The sequence below is a fragment of the Salmo salar genome, chromosome 14 (genome assembly GCF_965601325.2).
Source record: "Salmo salar chromosome 14, fSalSal1, whole genome shotgun sequence".
In the NCBI taxonomy this organism is placed as follows: domain Eukaryota; kingdom Metazoa; phylum Chordata; class Actinopteri; order Salmoniformes; family Salmonidae; genus Salmo; species Salmo salar.
In genome coordinates, this window is record NC_138304.1 from 81,752,157 (window position 1) to 81,777,790 (window position 25,634).

Genomic DNA, 25,634 nt, shown 5'->3' on the forward strand with positions numbered 1-25,634 from the left:
GTAGTGGCTGGTTACAGTACTGTGAGACTCAGGCGCGTGCCCGAGTCGACATCATGCTTTGTTTTCTTTCGTCTGTTTACCTAAACGCAGATTCCCGGTCGGAATATTATCGCTTTTTTACGAGAAAAATGGCATAAAAATGGATTTTAAACAGCGGTTGACATGCTTCGAAGTACGGTAATGGAATATTTAGACATTTTTTGTCACGAATTGCGCCATGCTCGTGACCCTTATTTACACTTCGGATAGTGTCTTGAACGCACGAACAAAACGCCGCTATTTGGATATAACGATGGATTATTTTGGACCAAACCAACATTTGTTATTGAAGTAGCAGTCCTGGGAGTGCATTCTGACGAAGAACACCAAAGGTAATCAAACTTTTGTAATAGTAAATCGGAGTTTGGTCAGGGCTAAACTTGGTGGGTGTCTAAATAGCTAGCCGTGATGGCTGGGCTATGTACTCAGAATATTGCAAAATGTGCTTTCACCGAAAAGCTATTTTAAAATCGGACACCTCGATTGCACAAAGGAGTTCTGTATCTATAATTCTTAAAATAATTATGTTTTTTGTGAACGTTTATCGTGAGTAATTTAGTAAATTCACCGGAGGTTTGCGGGGGTATGCTAGTTCTGAACGTCACATGCTAATGTAAAAAGCTGGTTTTTGATATAAATATGAACTTGATTGAACAAAACATGCATGTATTGTATAACATAATGTCCTAGGTGTGTCATCTGATGAAGATCATCAAAGGTTAGTGCTGCATTTAGCTGTCTTCTGGGTTTTTGTGACATTATATGCTAGCTTGAAAAATGGGTGTCTGATTATTTCTGGCTGGGTACTCTGCTGACATAATCTAATGTTTTGCTTTCGTTGTAAAGCCTTTTTGAAATCGGACAGTGTGGTTAGATTAATTAGAGTCTTATCTTTAAAATGGTGTAAAATAGTCATATGTCTGAAAAATTGAAGTAATAGCATTTCTAAGGTATTTGAAAATCGCGCCACGGGATTACACTGGCTGTTGCGTAGGTGGGACGATTTCGTCCCACCTAGCCCAGATAGGTTAAGTCAAATGACACCGCTGGTCCTGCTCAGATTGCCCTACCCTATGCTTTGACCTCTTTCTCCCCTCTCTCTCCAGATGAAATCTTGCGACGGCCAGCCGCCCAACAACCTGCCCGCCGGAGACCTTCTCCCCTACCTCACCCATCAACTCATCCTTGACCACTGGCTATGTCTCTTCCGTCTTCAAGAGAGCGAGAGTTGCACCCCTTCTCAAAAAGCCTACACTCGATCCCGCCGATGTCAACAACTACGGACCAGTATCCCTTCTTTCTTTTCTCTCCAAAACTCTTGAGCTTGCCGTCCTTGGCCAGCTCTCTTGCTATCTCTCTCAGAATGACCTTCTCGATCCAAATCAGTCAGGTTTCAAGACTGGTCATTCAACTGAGACTGCTCTTCTCTGTGTCACGGAGGCTCTCCACACTGCTAAAGCTAACTCTCTCTCCTTTGCTCTCATCCTTCTAGACCTATCTGCTGCCTTTGATACTGTGAACCATCAGATCCTCCTCTCCACCCTCTCCGAGTTGGGCATCTCCAGCGCGGCTCACTCTTGGATTGCGTCCTACCTGACAGGTCGCTCCTACCAGGTGGCGTGGCGAGAATCCGTCTCCGCACCACGTGCTCTCACCACTGGTGTCCCCCAGGAATCAGTTCTAGGCCCTCTCCTATTCTCGCTATACACCAAGTCACTTGGCTCTGTCATATCTTCACATGGTCTCTCCCATCATTGCTACGCAGACGACACACAATTAATCTTCTCCTTTCCCCCTTCTGATAACTAGGTGGTGAATCGCATCTCTGCATGTCTGGCAGACATATCAGTGTGGATGACGGATCACCACCTCAAGTTGAACCTCGGCAAGACGGAGCTGCTCTTCCTCCCGGGGAAGGACTGCCCATTCCATGATCTCGCCATCACGGTTGACAACTCCATTGTGTCCTCCTCCCAGAGTGCTAAGAGCCTTGGCGTGACCCTGGACAACACCCTGTCGTTCTCCGGTAACATCAAGGCGGTGACCCAATCCTGTAGGTTCATGCTCTACAACATTCGCAGAGTACGACCCTGCCTCACACAGGAAGCGGCGCAGGTCCTAATCCAGGCACTTGTCATCTCCCGTCTGGATTACTGCAACTCGCTGTTGGCGGGGCTCCCTGCCTGTGCCATTAAACCCCTACAACTCATCTAGAACGCCGCAGCCCGTCTGGTGTTCAAACTTCCCAAGTCCTCTCACGTCACCCCGCTCCTCCGCACACTCCACTGGCTTCCAGTTGAAGCTCGCATCTGCTACAAGACCATGGTGCTTGCCTACGGAGCTGTGAGGGGAACGGCACCTCCGTACCTTCAGGCTCTGATCAGTCCCTACACCCAAAGAAGGGCACTGCGTTCATCCACCTCTGACCTGCTCGCCTCCCTACCTCTGCGGAAGCACAGTTCCCGCTCAGCCCAGTCAAAACTGTTCGCTGCTCTGGCACCCCAATGGTGGAACAAGCTCCCTCACGACGCCAGGACAGCGGAGTCAATCACCACCTTCCGGAGACACCTGAAACCCCAACTCTTTAAGGAATACCTGGGATAGGATTAAGTAATCCTTCTAACCCTCCCCCCCCCCTACCCTCCCCCCCAAAAATGATATAGATGTACTATTGTAAAGTGGTTGTCCCACTGGATATCATATGGTGAATGCACCAATTTGTAAGTCGCTCTGGATAAGAGTGTCTGCTAAATGACGTAAATGTAAATGTAACATATTCTCATCACATTAGTCTGGGAAGGATATAAGCAAAGTAGAAGTATCAATGAAAAGTACAGTATCATCTAACCAGCTACAAGGTTTTCCATGAGCAAGAATGACACCATTATAATGTCAAGAAGAGTTAACCCTAAGATCTGGTCCTGTGCTCATAAAGAATCTCTGAGTAGGAAGGCTGATCTAGAATCAGTTCTGCCTTTTAGATTCTAATGAATAAGATTGCATGTGACAGAGGGGTTCTACACACTGTGATGTTGTCCAGCTCACCATCGAAAACACTGACCCCCCCACACACAGTGAGGACCAGAGAACAGACACAGAGATGACAAATCTTACATAAACCTTATACAGAGAGAGAGAGAGAGAGAGTTTGAGAGCGAGAGAGAAAAAAAAAGCCTTCGACTCAATTTGGCATGAGGGTCTGCTATACAAATTGATGGACAGTGGTGTTGAGGGAAAAACATACGACATCATAAAAACCATGTACACAAACAACAAGTGTGCGGTTAAAATAGGCAAAAAACACACATTTCTTCCCACCGGGCCGTGGGGTGAGACAGGGATGCAGCTTAAGCCCCACCCTCTTCAACATATATATATCAATGAAATGGCGATGGCACTAGAAAAGTCTGCAGCACACGGCCTCACCCTACTAGATTCTGATGTCAAATGTCTACTGATGTTCTGGTTCTTCTGTCACCAACCAAGGAGGGCCTACAGCAGAACCTAGATCTTCTGCACAGATTCTGCCAGACCTGGGCCCTGACAGTACATCTCAGTTAGACCAAAATAATGGTGTTCCAAAAAAGGTCCAGTCGCCAGGACCACAAATACAAATTCCATCTAGACGCCGTTGCCCTAGAGCACACAAAAAAACTATACATACCTCAGCCTAAACATCAGCGCCACAGGTAACTTCCACAAAGCTGTGAACGATCTGAGAGACAAGGCAAGAAGGGCATTCTATGCCATCAAAAGGAACATAAAATTTGACATACCAATTAGGATCTGGCAAAAAATTATTGAATCAGTTATAGAACCCATTGCCCTTTATGGTTGTGAGGTCTGGGGTCCGCTCACCAACCAAGAATTCACAAAATGGGACAATCATCAAATTGAGACTCTGCATGCAGAATTCTGCAGAAATATCCTCCGTGTACAACGTAGAACACCAAATAATGCATGCAGAGCAGAATTAGGCCAATACCCACTAATTATCAAAATCCAGAAAAGAGCCGTTAAATTCTACAACCACATAAAAGGAAGCGATTCCCAAACCTTTTATAACAAGGCCATCACCTACAGAGAGATGAACCTGGAGAAGAGTCCCCTAAGCAAGCTGGTCCTGGGGTTCTGTTCACAAACACAAACACACCCCACAGAGCCCCAGGACAGCAACACAATTAGACCCAACCAAATCATGAGAAAACAAAAAGAGAATTACTTGACACATTGGAAAGCATTAACAAAAAAACAGAGCAAACTAGAATGCTATTTGGCCCTAAACAGAGAGTACACCGTGGCAGAATACCTGACCACCGTGACTGACCCAAACTTAAGGAAAGCTTTGACTATGTACAGACTCAGTGAGCATAGCCTTGCTATTGAGAAAGGCTGCCGTAGGCAGACCTGGCTTTCAAGAGAAGACAGGCTATGTGCACACTTCCCACAAAATGAGGTGGAAATTGAGCTGCACTTCCTAACCTCCTGCCCAATGTATGACCATATTAGTGACACATATTTCCCTCAGATTACATAGATGCACAAAGAATTCGAAAACAAACACGATTTTGATAAACTCCCATATCTACTGGGTGAAATATCACAGTGTGCCATCACAGCAGTAAGATGTGTGACCTGTTGCCACAAGAAAAGGTCAACCAGTGAAGAACAAACACCACTGTTAATACAACCCATATTTATTTTCCCTTTTGCACTTTAACCATTTGTACATCGTTACAACACTATATATATATACACATAATGACATTTGTAATGTCTTTATTCTTTTGGAACTTCTGTAAGTGTAATGTTTACTGTTAATATACAAAAGTGAAATAAACAATAAAAATTATCTACTTCACTTGCTTTGGCAATGTTAACATATGTTTCCCATGCCTATAAAGCCCCTTGAATTGAATTGATAGAAAGAGAGCGAGAGAGCGAGAGAAAGAGAGCGAGAACGAGAGAGAGAAAGAGAGCGAAAGAGAAAGAGAGCGAGAGAGAGAAAGAGAGATAGAGAAAGAGAGCTAGAGAGAGAGAGAGAGAGAGCAAGAGAGAGAGCGAGAGAGCAAGAGAGAGAGCGAGAGAGCAAGAGAGAGCAAGAGAGAGAGAGAGAGAGGTGTGTGGGGCAGCTCATAACACTTGTTATCACGTCTTTATTTTACAGACAATCATTTTCATGCCAGAGTTTCTTGGAAAAGCCAGAGGGACAAATAGTCTCATCTTTATTGGATTATAAAAAGAGAAAGAAAACAAAGAATCTGAAGTGAGCCTTGATGATAGGGCAAGCCTTGTGTTTGTGTGTGAGAGTGTGTGTGTGTGGTGTGTGTGTGTGTGTGTGTGTGTGTGTGTGTGTGTGTGTGTGTGTGTGTGTGTGTGTGTGTATTTATTACAGATCCCCATTAGCTCTTGCCAAGGCAGCAGCTACTCTTCCTGGGGTCCAGCAACATTAAGACAGTTAAATACAAATGTAAAATATTACATGAAATTACATTTCAAAACACTTTTCACAATAACATAAAGTGTGTGTCCTGAGGCCACTACTCTACCACATATCTACAATACAAAATCCATGTGTACGTGTGTGTAGAATGTGTCTTATCACGTGTATGTGCCTGTGTGTGTGTCTCTTCACAGACCCCGCTGTTCCTATTAAGGCGTCCCGCTTGCGGGACAACTTCCTATCAAACTGGAGGGCACGCAATTCAAATAAATAATCATAAACATTATTGAAATTAAACATTTAGGTACATACAAATGTCTTATATCGGTTAAAAGCTTATATTCTTGTTAATCTAACTGCACTCTCCAATTTACAGTAAGCTTTACAGCGAAAGCATGCCATGCGATTCTTTGAGGACGGCGCCCCACATGAAAATATTTTTCCACCGGCACAGATTTCATAAATTCACAAATAGCGATGAAATATTCACTTACTTTTTGAAAATCTTCCTCTGATTTGTCATCCAAAGGGTCCCAGCTATAACATGTAGTGTCATTTTGTTAGATAAAATCCTTTATTATCCCAAAAAGTCTTCAGTTGGCGCCATCGATTTCAGTAATCCACTTGTTCAACATGCCAAGATAGGAATCCGAAAATGTACCCCTAAACATTGTTTCAACAAGTCAAAATGCGTTTCTATTTAATCCACAGATACCCTAAAATGTAATTAAACTATAATTTTCATACAGAAAGAAGTATGTTCATTAGGAAAGCGATATTAGCAGGTGCGCATCCTCTTCATCGCGCGCGCATACACACATTTCCAAGTCTGTGTCCCTGTAGTAAAACTGATATTTCTTACTCATTTTGGAAGAAACAAGCCTGAAACCTTGAACAAAGACTACTGACACTCAGTGGAAGCCATAGGAATTGCATACTGGGAGCTAGATTTAATTATTTCCCTGTATGTTCCATTGGAAGAGCATGGTCTGTCAACAAAACCAAAAAAAGTCAGGTTGGTTTTTCTTTAGATTTTCTCCTACCGTATCTATTGTGTTATAGTCTCCTACATTACTTTAACATTTATACAAACCTCAGAGTGTAATCTTTCCAATGGTACCAATTATATGCATATCCTGGCATCAGGGCCTGAGCTACAGGCAGTTTACTTTGGGCATGTCAGTCAGGTAGAAATTGAGAAAAATAGACCCTAGCCTGAAGAAGTTCATAAGGTGTTTGATGGCTCTATGTAGTCATGGCTCTATGTAGTACTGTACTCCCATAGACTTAGGGACTGTGAAGAGACATTTGGTGGCATGTCTTGTGGGGTATGCATGGGTGACTGAGCTGTGTGCTAGTAGTTTAAACAGACAGCTCGGTGCATTCAGATATTCAACACTTCTTACAAAAACAAGTAGTGATGAAGTCAATCTGTCCTCCACTTTGAGCCATGAGAGATTAACATGCATATCATTAATGTTAGCTCACTGTGTACATTTAGGGGCCGGGCGTAATGCCCTGTTCTGAGCCAATTGTAATTTTCAGAGGTCCCTCTTTGTGAAACCTGAACATTTACATTACATTTTAGTCATTTAGCAGACGCTCTTATCCAGAGCGACTTACAGTAGTGAATGCATACATTTCATACAATTTCATACATTTTTTTTGCTGGCCCCCCATGGGAATCGAACCCACAACCCTGGCGTTGCAAACACCATGCTCTACCAACTGAGCTACAGGGAAGGCTGCACCTGAACAGTAGTCCAGGTGCAATAAAACTAGGGCCTGTAGGACCTGCCTTGTTGATAGTGTTGTTAAGAAGGCAGAGCAGCGCTTTATTATGGACAGACTTCTCCCCATCTTAGCTACTGTTGTATCAATATGTTTTGACCATGACAGTTTACAATCCAGGGTTACGCCAAGCAGTTTAGTCAGTGTTCACATGCCCTAACACCTTGAATGCCTGCCTTATGCAAAAGAACACGATCCTCCCAGCCACTGACAGGGAAGGAGTCTGCAGCTTACGAATACAAATCAAATTGTATTTGTCACATGCACCGAATACCACAGGTGTAGACCTTACAGTGAAATGCTTACTTACAAGCCCTTAAAACTTCTTAAAGCATTGTTGGTTAAGAAAAATAAGTGTTAAGTAGAAAATAGATATGTAAAAAAAAGAAAAAAGTTACAAATAATTAAACAGCAGCAGCAAAACAACAATAGCAAGGCTATATACAGGGGGTACTGGTACAGAGTCAATGTGCGGGGGCACCAGTTAGTATAAGTCATGGTGGTAATATATACATGTAGGTAGAGTTAAAGTGTCTCATTAGACTACTGTGAATTCATCTCCTTCCTTCATCTACGCTGGTCTGAAAACATAGGACAGGTGAAATCACTATGGTCTTGTCTACCCAGTATTTGCTGTCATTATTCCAGCTCTTTCACATCAGTGCAGCTGAAGGAAAGGAGATGAGGTGACTAGGAGAGGATGTTACATTAGTCTATTAAGACACAACCACAGTTCTTTCCCTCCAGGGCCAACTTCCTGCTCAGCTGGCTGGATCACATGCCACTCACATCATCGAAACAGTACATCTTTGGATACCCTCCAAACACCTATATGGGCAACATGAGAGAAGTACCATTGCATGCATGAACACATTACACACACACATGCATGCATGCACACAACACTGTAGTTGACCCATACATTTATGGGAAGTGAACCTAGCTACAGTGAGGGAAAAAAGTATTTGATCCCCTGCTGATTTTGTATGTTTGCCCACTGACAAAGAAATGATCAGTCTATAATTTTAATGGTAGGTTTATATGAACAGTGAGAGACAGAATAACAACAACAAAAAATAATCCAGAAAAACGCATGTCAGAAATGTTAGAAATTGATTTGCATTTTAATGAGGGAAATAAGTATTTGACCCCCTCTCAATCAGAAATATTTCTGTCTCCCAGGTGTCTTTTATACAGGTAACGAGCTGAGATTAGGAGCACACTCTTAAAGGGAGTGCTCCTAATCTCAGTTTGTTACCTGTATAAAAGACACCTGTCCAAAGAAGAAATCAATCAATCAGATTCCAAACTCTCCACCATGGCCAAGATCAAAGAGCTCTCCAAGGATGTCAGGGACAAGATTGTAGACCTACACAAGGCTGGAATGGGCTACAAGACAATCGCCAAGCAGCTTAGTGAGAAGGTGACAACAGTTGGTGCAATTATTCGCAAATGGAAGAAACACAAAAGAACTGTCAATCTCCCTTGGCCTGGGGCTCCATGCAAGATCTCACCTCGTGGAGTTGCAATGATCATGAGAATGGTGAGGAATCAGCCCAGAACTACACGGGAGGATCTTGTCAATGATCTCAAGGCAGCTGGGACCATAGTCACCAAGAAAACAATTGGTAACACACTACGCCGTGAAGGACTGAAATCCTGCAGCGCCCACAAGGTCCCCCTGCTCAAGAAAGCACATATACATGCCAGTCTGAAGTTCGCCAATGAACATCTGAATGATTCAGAGGACAACTGGGTGAAAGTGTTGCGGTCAGATGAGACCAAGATGGAGCTCTTTGGCATCAACTCAACTCGCCGTGTTTGGAGGAGGAGGAATGCTGCCTATGACCCCAAGAACACCATCCCCACCGTCAAACATGGAGGTGGAAACATTATGCTTTGGGAGTGTTTTTCTGCTAAGGGGACAGGACAACTTCACCGTATCAAAGGGACGATGGACGGGGCCATATACCGTCAAATCTTGGGTGAGAACCTCCTTCCCTCAGCCAGGGCATTGAAAATGGGTTGTGGATGGGTATTCCAGCATGACAATGACCCAAAACACACGGCCAAGGCAACAAAGGATTGGCTCAAGAAGAAGCACATTAAGGTGCTGGAGTGGCCTAGCCAGTCTCCAGACTTTAATCCCATAGAAAATCTGTGGAGGGAGCTGAAGGTTCGAGTTGCCAAACGTCAGCCTCAAAACCTTAATGACTTGGAGAAGATCTGCAAAGAGGAGTGGAACAAAATGTGTGCAAACCTGGTGGCCAACTACAAGAAATGTCTGACCTCTGTGATTGCCAGCAAGGGTTTTGGCACCAAGTACTAAGTCATGTTTTGCAGAGGGGTCAAATACTTATTTCCCTCATTAAAATGCAAATCATTTTATAACATTTTTGACATGCGTTTTTCTGGATTTTTTTGTTGTTATTCTGTCTCTCACTGTTCAAATAAACCTACCATTAAAATTATAGATTGATCATTTTTTTGTTAGTGGGCAAATGTACAAAATCAGCAGGGGATCAAATACTTTTTCCCCCTCACTGTACTTCTCTCTCGGGTGAACTCTTGCTCAATACAGAAATACAGCAGCACTAGAATAGATGTTGAGATAAAGAGCTACATCTAGTTAATGGATGTAGAGATAGAGATCTTGGTGTAAAGGATGAATGTTGAGATAGAGAGCTAGGTGTAAAGGATGGGTGTTGAGATAGAGAGCTAGGTGTAAAGGATGGGTGTTGAGATAGAGAGCTAGGTGTAAAGGATGGGTGTTGAGATAGAGAGCTAGGTGTAAAGGATGGGTGTTGAGATAGAGAGCTAGGTGTAAAGGATGGGTGTTGAGATAGAGAGCTAGGTGTAAAGGATGGGTGTTGAGATAGAGAGCTAGGTGTAAAGGATGGGTGTTGAGATAGAGAGCTAGGTGTAAAGGATGGGTGTTGAGATAGAGAGCTAGGTGTAAAGGATGGGTGTTGAGATAGAGAGCTAGGTGTAAAGGATGGGTGTTGAGATAGAGAGCTAGGTGTAAAGGATGGGTGTTGAGATAGAGAGCTAGGTGTAAAGGATGGGTGTTGAGATAGAGAGCTAGGTGTAAAGGATGGGTGTTGAGATAGAGAGCTAGGTGTAAAGGATGGGTGTTGAGATAGAGAGCTAGGTGTAAAGGATGGGTGTTGAGATAGAGAGCTACGTGTAAAGGATGGGTGTTGAGATAGAGAGATAGGTGTAAAGGATGGGTGTTGAGATAGAGAGATAGGTGTAAAGGATGGGTGTTGAGATAGAGAGATAGGTGTCAAAAATCACAAGCAAGTGAGTTTCAGGCTTAAAAGTGTTATGGTGTAACTGAAGTGTTAAACAATGCTGATCAAAAAGTCATATTACATTTATTGTATTTATTTATCAATTTAGAAATGTGTGCAGAAGGATAAAATACCTTTGAGATTGACTGAAGGTTTTGAAATGTTCTGGGTAGGTTAGCAATATATCCATCTAAAAATAAACATCGCCCGTATCTCAGCAACCAAAGCACAGTGGCGAGAGAGAAAGAGAAGCTTGGCCAACAGACATGTCCATTTACAATGCAGTACATTTTAGTCATTTCGCCGGATACTATTAGCCAGAACAATATCAAATAAGTGCTGAATAACTGTCCACAAATGGTAATCTTGGGAAAACCAAGAAATCTGTACAACTGAATACTTTGTCCATTTTGATGTACAACCCACGACTCCACCCATCCCTGTTACCCATGCAGTAAAAGCTTTAGCCAATATGAACTGGGTTTGGAAACAAGCTGAATCAGATGAAATGGTGCACTAGCTGGATGTTAGCTGCAGTAAATACACATACGCAGTGAGTCAAGACTTATTTGAGTTCTAAGCACCAGTGAAAAAAAATGACACGCACGCAGCTAAGCCTCCAGTTGTATAAGTTGTGTGGTATCTGCCTTCGGGGTCATTATTTAGTTATTAGTGCAAAATGTCATCATGCATCATGAAATGAATTAAATATATGGCTGTATTCTCAGAGCCTTCATAACCATCTCTTGTGCCCCTTATCTAACATGGCCCTTCGATAACAGACTTCAAGCTTTATCACACAAAACATTACACAAGGAGAGGAATATGGCCCCGATCATCATCATCATCCTCATCATCATCGCAATGCGGAGGAACCATAATAAAGGCACACACACACAATAAAGGCCACCAGATGGTGTTTTCATTAAAAAGTATTTGGCTGATAAAATAATCCACTGAGCCACTTGGTTTGGTAGGCTGGACTGCACTTTACATTACATTAAGATGGAGCTGAACCACTAGGGGAAAAAACACACTGTCTGTGTGTGTGTGTGTGTGTGTGTGCTGGACCAGTGGGGGAAAACACATCAAAGCACCACAATCGCCTCATGCAGCATACAGAGACAAACCCTGCTGTGTGTTCTGAAAGAGTACAACTTGAATGTTCCAGTTGTGGTTAACAGAATTCCACCAGACTGTCGATCACAGCCACAGATTTCCCTAAAGATGGATACTAAGTTAATTCAACTGTAATAAAGTTGTCATTCTTGAGCTCGTTCATTCATGTTTAATAATATGACTAAATCCTCCACATCCGACCTAAATAATGCTGAAAATATTTGAAGTTGGAGACGCCCTTTCTAGACACCCTAAACTAGGCCTGCGTCCATAACGGCCCTAAACTAGGCCTGCGTCCATAACGGCCCTGAACTAGGCCTGCGTCCATAACGGCCCTGAACTAGGCCTGCGTCCATAACGGCCCTGAACTAGGCCTGCGTCCATAACGGCCCTGAACTAGGCCTGCGTCCATAACGGCCCTGAACTAGGCCTGCGTCCATAACGACCCTAAACTAGGCCTGCGTCCATAACGGCCCTGAACTAGGCCTGCGTCCATAACGGCCCTGAACTAGGCCTGCGTCCATAACGGCCCTGAACTAGGCCTGCGTCCATAACGGCCCTGAACTAGGCCTGCGTCCATAACGGCCCTGAACTAGGCCTGCGTCCATAACGGCCCTGAACTAGGCCTGCGTCCATAACGGCCCTGAACTAGGCCTGCGTCCATAACGGCCCTGAACTAGGCCTGCGTCCATAACGGCCCTGAACTAGGCCTGCGTCCATAACGGCCCTGAACTAGGCCTGCGTCCATAACGGCCCTGAACTAGGCCTGCGTCCATAACGGCCCTGAACTAGGCCTGCGTCCATAACGGCCCTGAACTAGGCCTGCGTCCATAACGGCCCTGAACTAGGCCTGCGTCCATAACGGCCATAAACTAGGCCTGCGTCCATAACGGCCCTGAACTAGGCCTGCGTCCATAACGGCCCTGAACTAGGCCTGCGTCCATAACGGCCCTGAACTAGGCCTGCGTCCATAACGGCCCTGAACTAGGCCTGCGTCCATAACGGCCCTGAACTAGGCCTGCGTCCATAACGGCCCTAAACTAGGCCTGCGTCCGTAATGGCCCTGGTCAAAAGTCGTTCACTACAGGTAATAGGGTGCCATTTGGAGAGCAGCCCAGGTTGGAATAAGGAAGTTGACTGGGAAGGCCTCATCTTTCAGAGACTGAGGAGAACCGCCTGACCCCGCCACCCACCCAGCGTGTGTGTGTGTGTGTGTGTGTGTGTGTGTGTGTGTGTGTGTGTGTGTGTGTTTTAACCCAACACACCAGGGGGGGAATTCTACTCAGTGAGATGAATCGTTCAAACTTTAGAACATACGTTGCAGATAGAAATGTACGTAGAAATGTAATGACTAGAGCTGGCATAGTACCGAATCCCTATTCTACATGGTAGATTATCATGTCTGTTGAAGACATTTCTATCTAAGCGTTCTGTAATGTTTAGCCCCTCCTGAAGAGGCCCCATATGGTTTCTCCTTCCTAGAAAGCATAGAGCAAATACTGATTTAAACACAGGTACACATAGACACACACAGAGGCTGGTAGGAGGAGCTATATGAGGACAGGTTCATTGTAATGGCTGGAATGGAAATAATGGAACGGTATCAAACATATGGAAACCACGTTTGACTCGGTTCCATTTATTCTGATATAGTGATATTGAGGAGATCAGAACCTCGATTGGCTTACTCTCTCGTCTTATGGTCTTAAATCAGCATTTATTGATCTGAACTTAGTTCAACTGACTGCTGACCCCACTCGTTTGAATATAAAGAATCCTGCAAAATCAACTTCCGATCTCATACTTAAAAATAACCCTCATAAATACAGAACTAGTGGTGTCTTTGAAATGGACCTCAGTGATCACTGTCCCATAATCTGTGTCAGAAACACAAAGTTGCCTAAAACGAAACCACGCCTTATCACTAAAATAAACTTTAAACCCTTCCATGAGCAACGATCCTTAATGACCTTTGCCATTCCAACTTGCCCTTGAACCATTCGCTAGTATGTTTATCTATGTATCTGATAAACATGCTCCAATGAAGAGATTAAGAATTAAAGATAGAGTCAACCCATGGTTCATGCCAGATCTTGCTGAGTTAAATCTGCTAAGGAACAAAGCTTGGTCTGAAGCAAGAGAGACACATTGGTAGCACTGCTGACTGGCTGACCTTCAGACAACTTGGAAACAAACGTACTGCTAAGTAAATCTATTTAATTAATTCCCTTTCTGACCCCCGTGGCGATCCAGCTATGTTTTGGAAGGCTGCTAAATTGCTAAAAAGAAGCAGCCACACAGACACATATTTAATCAATCCATTCTCTTGAGTATTAGTACTACGGTGTGGAAGTCGTCCCTTGTTTTCCCGCTCCACAAAGGTGGTGATCCCTGCGAGCTTAATAATTAATCAATCAATATCAAAACTTTAATGCCAAGCAAAAATATTAGAACTCTTGGTAAATGCTGTTGTCATTTTTAGATTATCCAGATGGGGGAAAAGTTACAGGTCGGCAGGCAGAGTAGTCAGGCAGGCAGGCTCGGAGTCAGGACAGGCAGGCTCGGAGTCAGGACAGGCAAGGGTCAAAACCAGGAGGGCGAGAAAAGAGATACTGGAAAAAGCAGGCGCTGAGACACAAACCGCTGGTTGACTTGAACAAACAAGATGAACTGGCAACATACAAACAGAGAACACAGGTATAAATACACAGGGGACAATGAGGAAGATGGGTGACACCTGGGAGGGGGGTGGAGACAATCACAAAGACAGGTGAAACAGATCAGGGTGTGTCACTGTCATGTGGATGGATTATCTTGGCAAAGGATAAATGCTCCCTAACAGGGATGAAAACAAATTTGTACACAATTTGAGAGAAATAAGCTTTTTGTGAGTATGGAAAATGTCAGCGATTTTTTAAATTTTTATTTCAGTTCATGAAACATGGGATCAACACTTTACATGTTGTATTTATATTTTTGTTCAGTATACATGCACGCAGGAACCTCTGTGTTAAAACCTCTAGATTCAGTCTACCACTCAGCCTTGCGTTTTTTCACTGGTGATAATTTCCATGCACATCGTTGTCTCTTATATAGTTCTGTTGGCTGGGAATCCCTGACTACCAAAAGGGCCCAACATGGGCTATTATTTGTATATAAAGCACTTCTCCAGAAACTCTGATACTACCTCACTTCTAAATTGGATATCTAGTAACTATAAGATTCACTCTCAAGACTGGTTGGTTCGAGAGGTCTAATGTGAGTTAGGGGAGACTGGTTGGTTCTAGAGCTCTCCTCTGAGTTAGGGGAGACTGGTTGGTTCTAGAGCTCTCCTCTGAGTTAGGGGAGACTGGTTGGTTCTAGAGCTCTCTGAGTTAGTGGAGACTGGTTTCAGTTCTATGCCCCTAATTCCTGGAATTGTTTATTTAACTAGGAAAGCCAGTTAAGAACAAATTCTTATTTACAATGACGGCCTACCAGGGAACAGTGGGTTAACTGCCTTGTTCATTGGCAGAACAACAGATCTTTACCTTGTCAGCTCGGGGATTCGATCCAGCAACCTTTCAGTTACTGGCCCAACACTAACCACTAGGCTACCTGCTGGAATGACATACAGGTCACTAAAACTTATTTGGTCCCAAAAGGTAAATTTACTTGTTTTGATTGATTGCACTTGTTTTAATTGATTGTATATATTTGTTTCTACTGGAATTTTGAATGTAACGTAATTTACTTGAAATGTTGTAACTGCAATTTTGTAGTAATCATGCTTGAATTGTTGCTCACATTGCTTGAACTGTTGTTCTCAGGGCACCATTGGAAATGAGACCCTGGTTTCAATGGGTTCCCCTGGTTAACTTCTTATGGATGGTGGCAGTATTGAGTCGCTTGGATGACTGACGTGCCCAGAGTAAACTGCCTGCTACTCACTCCCAGAAACTAAGATATGCATATTATTAGTAGATTTGGATGGAAAACACTCTGAAGTTTCTAAAACTGTTTGAATGATGTCTGTGAGTATAACAGAACTCATATGACAGGCAAAAACCGGAGAAAAAATCCAACCAGGAAGTGATTTGTAGTTCTATCTAATCCCTGTTCAAACTGCAGTGTCTGTGGGGTCATTTTGCACTTCCTAAGGCTTCCATTGGCTGTCAACAGCCTTTAGAAACTTGTTTCATGCGTCTCCTGTTACTGGGCAGAGAATAGGAGCTCAGTCTATCAGTGGACTGCCTGGGACCAGTGAGTTGTTTACTGCGCGGGCGCGTTTGGCGCGCCGCTCCTTTTTCTTCTGTAATAAATACGCTATTGTCCGGTTGGAATATTATCTAAGTTTTATGATAAAAAGATCCTAAGGCTTGATTGTAAACATCGTTTGACATGTTTCTACAAACGGTAATGGAACTATTTGACTTTTTGCCTCTTGTTTTACTCTCACGTGTTATGCCTTTGGAAAGTGATCTGTACGCATGAACAAAATTGAGGTATTTGGACATAAATATGGAGTATTTCGAACAAAAAGAACATTTCTTGTGGAAGTAGGAGTCCTGGTAGTGCATTCCGACCAAGATCAGCAAAGGTAAGGGAAGATTTATAATACTAATTCTGAGTTTAGTTGACTCCAGAACTTTGCTGGTATCTGTATAGCTTGCTTTGATGGTTGAGCTCTGTACTCAGAATATTGACAAATGTACTTTCGCCGAAAAGCTATTTTAAAATCTAACACAACGGTTGCATTAAGGAGTAGTATATCTATAATTCTTTCAATAACTGTTGTAAATTTTATCAACGTTTATGATGAGTATTTTTGTAAATTGATGTGCTCATTCATCGGAAGTTTTGGTGGGAATACATTTTCTGAACATCACGCGCCAAAGTAAATGGGGTTTATGGATATAAATATGAACTTTATCGAACAAAACATACATGCATTTTGTAACATTGAGTCCTGGGAGTGTCATCTGATGAAGATCAAAGGTCAGCAATTCATTTTAGCTGACTTTCTGGTTTTTGTGACGCCTCTCCTTGCTTGGAAAATGGCTGTGTGGTTTTTGTTGTTTAGGTGCTGTCCTAACATAATCTAATGTTTTGCTTTCGCCGTAAAGCCTTTTTGAAATCGGAAACAGTGGTTAGATTAACTCTTGGGTAGGAGGCAGTATTTTCATGTCCGGATAAAAAACGTACCCGATTTAATCTGGTTATTACTCCTGCCCAGAAACTAGAATATGCATATAATTGTTTGATTTGGATAGAAAACACCCTAAAGTTTCTAAAACTGTTTGAATGGTGTCTGTGTATAACAGAACTCATATGGCAGGCCAAAACCTGAGAAGATTCTATACAGGAAGTGCCCTCTCTGACCATTTCTTGGCCTTCTATAGCCTCTTTATCGAAAACAGAGGATCTCTGCTGTAACGTGACATTTTCTAAGGCTCCCATAGGCTCTCAGAAGGCGCCAGAATGGGGAATGATGACTCTGCAGTCCCTGGCTGAAAAACAGTAGCGCATTTGGATAGTGGTCGATCTGAGAACAATGACACGGGGTGCGCGCGTGCACATGAATACACCATTTTCTTCTTTCAGTCTTTGAACGAAAACAACGTCTCCCGGTCGGAATATTATCGCTATTTTACGAGGAAAATCGCATAAAAATTGATTTTAAACAGCGTTTGACATGCTTCTAAGTACGGTAATGGAATATTTAATTTTTTTGTCACGACATGCGTCCGCGCGTCACCGTTCGGATAGGGACCCGAACGCACGGACAAAACAGAGGATATTTGAACATAACTATGGATTATTTTGAACCAAAACAACATTTGTGGTTGAAGTAGAAGTCCTGGGAGTGCATTCTGACGAAGAACAGCAAAGGTAATCCAATTTTTCTTATAGTAATTCTGAGTTTAGTGAACGCCAAACTTGGTGGGTGTCAAATTAGCTAGCCCGTGATGGCGAGCTATCTACTCAGAATATTGCAAAATGTGCTTTTGCCGAAAAGCTATTTTAAAATCTGACACCGCGATTGCATAAACGAGTTCTGTATCTATAATTCTTAAAATAATTGTTTTTTGTGAACGTTTATCGTGAGTAATTTAGTAAATTCACCGGAAGTTTTATGTATGTTTGCTAGTTCTGAACGTCACATGCTAATGTAAAAAGCTGGTTTTTGATATAAATATGAACTTGATTGAACAAAACATGCATGTATTGTATAACATAATGTCCTAGGAGTGTCATCTGATGAAGATCAAAGGTTAGTGCTGCATTTAGCTGTGGTTTTGGTGACATTATATGCTAGCTTGAAAAATGGGTGTGTGATTATTTCTGGCTGGGTACTCTCCTGACATAATGTAATGTTTTGCTTTCGTTGTAAAGCCTTTTGAAATCGGACAATGTGGTTAGATTAACGAGAGTCTTGTCTTTAAAATGGTGTAAAATAGTAATATGTTTGAGAAATTGAAGTTATAGCATTTAAGGTTTTTGAATTTCGCGCCACTCGATTCCACTGGCTGTTGACTAGGTGGGACGATTTCGTCCCACATAGCCGAGAGAGGTTAAGGAGAATCTTATCTTTAGAATGGTGTATAATACTTGTATGTTTGAGAAATTTTAATTATGAGATTGTTGTTTTGAATTTGCCGCCGTGCACTTTCACTGGCTGTCGTCATATCGATCCCGCTAATGGGATTCAAGCCATAAGAAGTTTTAAACAAAGGTTAATAATACAAACATGATTCCATTCCAGCCATTACAATGAGCCTGTCCTCCTACAGCTCCTCCTTTGAATGTCTGTGTGTGTGCTGTTTAGCTGATGCCTGGGAGATGGGCTGAAGTGTAGCTGACGGCTCTCTGTATTGGCAGAGCAGAGCAGACCCTGGCATGCTATGAGACGCTGTGTGTGTGTGAAGTGTTGGACGCTGGCTAGCTGTCTGACAAAAGGCCATTCTTACCGGAGGGAGGGAGGGAGGGAGGGAGTCGAGGAGTCTGCCGAGTGCCCCCAGACAGAATCCTGGAAGAACGAGAACCAAAGATCAGATTCTGGTGTCTGAGCTGTCAACACTATCGGTCTCTTAAATTGATCATAACAATGGTAAAATGTTTTATATTCAAATTCGTCCAAAGAGGTTTGCGGTGCTATAATCAAAAATAATGTCCATGTATAGGCCTAATGCTCGACAACGGGTTAAAGCACATCATTGGAGGCTGCTGAAGGGATGACAGCTCATAATAATGGCTGGAATGGAGTCAATGGAATGGTATCAAACATGTGGTTGATACCATGCCATTAACTCCATTCCAGACATTATTATGAGCCGTGCTCCCCTTATCGGCCTTCACTGAAGCACATACATGAACAAATGTACTACTAAACAAATAGTTTTAGAACATTTTTCAAAAACAATGCATTAGGGACAGCGGGGATGGAAAGGTTTTGGGAAGATCTCCATTTAAGGGAGGAAAGCGTCGGCCATTTTCATTGAACTCTACACTATCACACACACACAAATACCACATCCTAGTGAATTGGGCCACTGCAAGCCTGCAAGTACTGGCACCTCTCACTTTCTACTGTTTGAGTACTGGCACTAAAAGTAACTTGTATTAGGACATTGCATCTAGCCTTACAAGGCAATAAAAACACTAGCCTATATGAAAAAAACAGTGGCACGCTGGATGTACACATACGCATGACGTACACACATATGCAGAAGCAGAGGGTTGAAGATCCAAGAGATGCTTCATGACTCCCTTAACCTCCCACTAACTTTTCCACTTCTTACCCCCTTCTTTTTCACTAGGGCCTCTCAGCTTCTTTCTCTCTTTCTCCCTCTCCCTCTCGCTCACTCTCTGATGACTCATTTCTCTGTGTGTAATGTCTGATCAAATCTAGTTATTAAAACGGGCGAGGTCTTTTTGCCGTTACTGTAGTGCTGAGCGATTAGGGCTTTCTGGTCTGTTCAGTTTTGGTTAGATTATTGAGAAATAACCACGGTTTTCGACTTCGGTTTTGATTATTGTTTTAAACATTAAATGCCCAACGCAATGTGTAGGTTGAATGCTGTAACAACAGATGTAAAATATATTTTAAAAGTCCCATGATGCCAGTGACTGCCCATTACTGCTTATCACTTATTAACCATCATTTATTCACATTACTTTGCTTTAATAAAATACAGTGAATTCAGGAAGTATTCAGACCACTTGACTTCTTCCACATTTGGTGACTTTACAGACTTATTCTAAAATGGATTAAATTTATGTTTATTCATCACTCTACACACAATACCCCATAATAACAAAGCAAAAACAGGTTTTTAGAATTTTGCAAATTTATACAAAATAAACTGAAAATATCACATTTACATACGTATTCAGACCCTTTACTCAGTACTTTGTTGAAGCACCTTTGGCAGCGATGACAGCCTCAAGTCTTCTTGGGTATGACGCTACAAGCTTGGCACACCTGAATTTGAGGAGTTTCTCCCATTCTTCTCTGCAGATCCTCTCAAGCTCTGTCAGGTTGGATGGGGAGTGTCGCTGCACAGCTATTTTTAGGTCTCTTCAGATATGTTCAAGTCCGGGCTCTAGCTGGGCCACTCAAGGACATTCAGAGACTTGTCCCGAAGCCACTCCTGCGTTGTCTTGGCTGTGTGCTTAGAGTCGTTGTCCTATTGGAAGGTCAACCTTCGTCTCAGTCTGAGGTCCTGAGTGCTCTGGAGCAGGTTTTCATCAAGGATCTCTCTGTACTTTGCTCGGTTCATTCTTCCCTCCATCCTGACTAGTCTCCCAGTGCCTGCCACTGAAAAACATCCCTACAGCATGATGCTGTCACCACCATGCTTCACGGTAGGGATGGTGCCAGGTTTCCTCCAGACATGATGCTTGGCATTCAGGCCAAAGAATTCAATCTTGTTTTTATCAGACCAGAGAATCTTGTTTCTCATGGTCTGGGAGTCATTAGGTGCCTTTTGGCAAACTCCAAGCGGGGTGTCATGTGCCTTTCACTGAGGAGTGGCTTCTATCTGGCCACTCTACCGTAAAGGCCTGATTGGTGTAGTGCGGCAGAGATGGTTGTCCTTCTGGAAGGTTCTCCCATCTCCAAAGAGGAACTCTGTAGCTGTCAGTGACCATTGGGCTCTTGGGCATCTCTCTGACCAAGGCCCTTCTACCCCATTTAAGAATGATGGAGGCCACTGTGTTATTGGGGACCTTCAATGCTACCGAAATGTGTTGGTACCCTTCCCCAGATCTGTGCCTCGACACAATCCTGTCTCCGAGGTTTACAGACAATTCCTTCTACCTCATGGCTTGGTTTTTGCTCTGACATCCACTGTCTGAAGGACTGTCAGTGACCATTGGGTTCTTGGTCACCTCCCTGACCAAGGCCCTTCTGTCCCGATTCCTTATATAGACAGGTGTGTGCCTTTCCAAATCATGTCCAATCAATTGAATTTACCACAGGTGGACTCCAATCAAGTTGTAGAATCATCAATGGAAACAGGATGCACCTGAGCTCAATTTCTATTCTCATAGCAAAGGGTCTGAAGACTTTTGTAAAAATTCAAGATGTCTGAGTACTTTCTGAAATTATTGTATTTCTGTTGTTGGGTATATTACATGTGTTATTTGATGACTTATTTAATGCCAACTCATCATCTCTATAAAGCTGATGCTATAATGACTGCCAAAATCACTATTTTAGTAGTTCTTCAAAGTAAATAAGGTATACTTTTATGAATGCTGAATACCAACTATCAATCACTTAGATCATAATTTTCAAGTAGAGATACCTCGCAAAGCAACTACTCTCTCGATCGCGCATTCTCTCCCTTTCCGTGTCTGCCCCAGACGAACCTAACATAGCAGGCGTAAACGAAACACCCAGACCAGACAAGTAACGCGCAATGGATTATGGTCATTATAGTTAATTACCACGTTTTCTGCGCTAAACCAGAGAGGAAGAGGCAAAGCGAGAGGGACATCTGGGCCCAAAATCTGTTTTCTCCAGCGGGTGGCGTCTTTTTCGGGCTTGATCTGATTTATCTCGAGAGAAACTGCGGAATGTGCGCATTGAGCTCCCAGGAAGAAAAACAATGAACAAAATGGATTAATATAATATAACCGACGTCGGTCAATTAGTTATTTAAAAACAGAAAAATAACAGAATACACCCCATGACAATTATAGAATTGCAAGAAATAAGAGCGGCGTGAACAGTTTGTCATGAACAGTGCGAGTGAAAACGTTAACCCCTGCAGTAGAGTACTGTACAACGCAGGAAGGAACACGGAGAAAGCAAACTAAAGGAAACAACTTGTTTATTTGTTTTGTTGACTCCATTAGTTCAGTGCCACGTGGACTGGGTTAGCCATTCCTCTTCTAGTGGCAGTAATCACATCTGTCTGTCGCACAAGTTAATTGAACCGCCAAACCCTTTTCGGGAAGCTCATAATTGAACTGAATTTATTTTGGGTAACAGACACATACAACAAATTTCAATGTGGACCCAGAGGATATCACTTGTAAGTATTAATTAAAACACTTGTTTCCAAAGTGGTCCTCGATGGTAAAAACAATAACACATAATGATTAAAAGACAAGACAAAATGACTAACAAACATAAATACATTAATTTATATTGACATCCTAAAGTGTCACTATTCACTGCACTTTTCCCTAACCTTAAAAATCAACCACATTCATTTCACATTAAATAAATCTATTCATTGCACACCATACCTATCATTGACATATATACACCTGACCAGCAGTATGGGGCACAAGGGGCAGTAAATGAGCTAATGTTCATATTTCATGAAGTATCGTTTACATACTATTACAATTGTAGTCTGAAACAGCTCACATTTCATCCTTGGTACAGTGAGTGAGTGACAGGGAGAAAAAGAAAGAGTGTGAGAGATCTGCCCAATGCATTCTGATCAACTATCATTTCCCTGTGTTTCCATGGTGATTGAGTTATATTTGAGGTTGACTCAATGATTCAGAGGAGAGCTTGGCATTCATCTCTCATTCTCCTACATCTGATGCATAGCACTTAAACACACCAGGCTTCAAAGTTCTTCATCAAGCAAAAAATGGAATAGGAATATATCCATTTGCGTTCTTTGAAAGTCCATTTGCCAGAAAACAGTGATTCTGTAATTCTGTAAAGAGATTGAAATTAGTAATTTTAGCTATCAAATGTCACATCCAAGTTCTTCCATAAGAACTGAATATACTACTGTAGATAAAGACTATAAATATGCACACTTATCTGCACAACAAATATAGAATGTTTTCTTCAAAGACCCTCATGTATCTACAGTTAGAATTCAACCCCATCTTACTCAGAATCTAAAAGAGTTCCCTACTGTACATTCTGTGGCTTCTCTCTGTATATAACCTCTGGCTAAAAGACCATGTACGAAAGCGGTTATTTCCTCTTGAGATTGACGACCAGATTGTCATGTAGCCCACACACAAGCTTGCACGCACGATTGACTCCCAGCTTGTCATGTAGCATACTATACAACAAATACATGTGATTAAAAGCAGAACTCATATTTCAAGACATGGTACAGTATATGAGCAGGGTTGGGGAGTAACGGATATGTAATCCATTACATGTAAGGGATTACAAACACAGTAACTAATCCGTTACGTTACTAGAAAAAAATATTGTAATCAGATTACCTTTAAACTTAAAGGATGTTTGTGAGAAAAAAAATCTTTGACACTTCTGTTTTCTCAAAGACATTCAAATCAGCATTGAAAAAAGGCGCAACTAAGTTTGTTCCACCTGAGCAAGTCCTGTTCTCTGCTGCCAATGACTGGAACGAATTGCAAAAAAAATCTATATATAATAAAAAACTTTTTTTTAATAAATAAATTATAAAAACATTAATTAAAAAATTGAAAAAAAATATACAAATAAAAAATATTTAAAAAAAATAATAACATTTGCTGAAGTTGGAGACATATCTCCCTCACTAACTTTAAGCATCAGCTATCTGAGCAGCTTACCGATCACTGCAGCTGTACACAGCCCACCTGTAAATAGCCCATCCAACTACCTACCTCTTCCCCATATTGTTTATATTTACTTTTTTTGCACACCAGTATTTGTACTTGCACATCATCATCTGCACATCTATCACTCCAATGTTAATTGCTAAATTGTAATTACTTTGTTACTATGGCCTATTTATTGCCTTACCTCCTTTTTCCATTTGCACACACTGTATATAGATTTTTCTATTGTGTTATTGACTGTACGTTTGTTTATCCCATGTGTAACTCTGTTGTTTTTTTGTCGCACTGCTTTGCTTTATCTTGGCCAGGTCGGAGTTGTAAATGAGAACTTGTTCTCAACTGGCCTACCTGGTTAAATAAAAGGTGAAAAGAAAAAAAAACAAGTCTGACCATAAGTCAGAGACCACCATGATGACACCAAATGCATTTGATGGATCACGGGAAAAGAGCAGGAATAGGCTTTTGCAGGATACAGTCCAAGCTATGTCTTCCAATGGTGCGACTGCTGTCGGCATCCGAAGATTATCCAACTTGAATAAACACTTGCAGGTAAGGATGACAGCAGCGGTGTAGTCTACAGCGATACATATATTATTGATATCTACATAACGCATTGATGTGAATCACACTGCTGCGCTCTCATTTAGCTATTTACGCCATATGGATTGTAGCCGTTGTGGATGGCTGTTCACAAATCTAAATGTGTATTTGAACCCAATAATGGTTGAATTCAAGAAGTTTAAGCTGCCTATCAGTCATTGTTTTTAAAACCAGTGGACAGCCAGTATAAAATGTGCTCCTGCAACAGCTGCATAGTGCGGATCCCAGCCTGTGGAATAAAAGTGGGCTTTTATTGCTCAATCTAATACATGCTGGGGAAAAATCCATAGGCCTAATGGACACATGTTCAAACACGCACACTTTGGATAGACTTAACAGGGAAGTCTGTTGTTGCTACATCCATTTTTGGAATTATAAATTATATATACAGTTCCAGTCAAAAGTTTGGACACCTACTCAAAAAGGGTTTTCTACATTGTAGAATAATAGTGAAGACATCAAAACTATGAAATGACATATGGAATCATGTAGTAACCAAAAAAGTGTTAACCTGTTGGGGCTAGGGGGCAGTATTTTCACGGCCGGATAAAAAACGTAGCCGATTTAAACTGGTTACTACTCTTATCCAGAAACGATAATATGCATATAATTAGTAGATTTGGATAGAAACCACTCTAAAGTTTCTAAAACTATTTGAATGGTGTCTGTGAGTATAACAGAACTCATATGGCAGGCCAAAACCTGAGAAGATTCCATGCAGGAAGTGCCCTGTCTGACAATTTGTTGTCCTTCTAGGGCATCTCTATCAGAAATACAGCATCTCTGCTGTAACGTGACATTTTCTAAGGCTTCCATTGGCTCTCAGAAGGCGCCAGAAAGTGGAATGAGAGCTCTGCAGTCTCTGGGCGAAAAACAGCAGAAGTTTTTGTGAGTGGTCAGGCAGGGAACACTGACACTGGAGCGCGCGTGCACGAGAGGACTCCATGTTTTTCTTTCTCTCTTTGAACGAATACAACGTCGCCCGGTTGGAATATTATCGCTATTTTACGAGAAAAATAGCATAAAAATTGATTTTAAAAAGCGTTTGACATGCTTCGAAGTACGGTAATGGAATATTTTGAATTTTTTTGTCACGAAATACGCACGAACAAAACGGAGCTATTTCAATATAACTATGGATTATTTCGAACCAAAACAACATTTGTTGTTGAAGTAGAAGTCCTGGGAGTGCATTCTGACGAAGAACAGCAAAGGTAATCCAATTTTTCTTATAGTAAATCTGAGTTTGGTGAGGGCCAAACTTGGTGGGTGTCAAATTAGCTAGCCGTGATATCTACTCAGAATATTGCAAAATG

At 42.1% G+C, this 25,634-nt stretch overlaps 1 protein-coding gene across 9 annotated transcripts in view; it reads right to left on the reverse strand.

Annotated features, from left to right (window-relative positions):
- thrb (thyroid hormone receptor beta) overlaps positions 1-25,634 on the reverse strand; it is a 129,377-nt gene that overhangs the window by 43,477 nt on the left and 60,266 nt on the right. For 3 of the 9 annotated variants that reach the window (XM_045693589.2, XM_045693593.2, XM_082960637.1), the window contains exon 2: positions 18,636-18,694. The exons of the other annotated variants lie outside the window; for them this stretch is intronic. The gene's annotated coding sequence lies outside the window, so the exon portion shown is untranslated. The remainder of the gene's footprint in view (positions 1-18,635; positions 18,695-25,634) is intronic. 9 annotated transcript variants of the gene reach the window in all.